Below are 360 nucleotides of genomic sequence, written 5' to 3' on the forward strand. Positions count from 1 at the left end.
TTAAAAAAATAAAATAAAATAAAATAAAATAAAGAACAAAAAAAAATATTAACTCTCGCCAATTAAATAATAATGTGGCCAATGAGTTGTACAAATCCAATGCCTTGGTGGATACCCATCCCCCCTTTTATTCCTTTTATATGGAGAGTCTAAATGCATAGACCTATCTTTTTGTGTTTGGAGAATTAATGTTAAAAACATTACACACACACACAGCTTTTTCCCTGCTTATTTGCATGCTCATAAATGGCTTAACACCTCCAAAATGAAAAACTCGAACCCATTTTGTATACAACAGAACTCAGCCTTCCAGAATATTTTGAGATCCAAACGAATTTTTGGAAAGTCAAGATAAAGTGA

This window comes from Echinops telfairi, unplaced genomic scaffold, assembly GCF_000313985.2.
Source record: "Echinops telfairi isolate 266 unplaced genomic scaffold, ASM31398v2 ScPeMD7_7472;HRSCAF=8510, whole genome shotgun sequence".
NCBI classification, from domain to species: domain Eukaryota; kingdom Metazoa; phylum Chordata; class Mammalia; order Afrosoricida; family Tenrecidae; genus Echinops; species Echinops telfairi.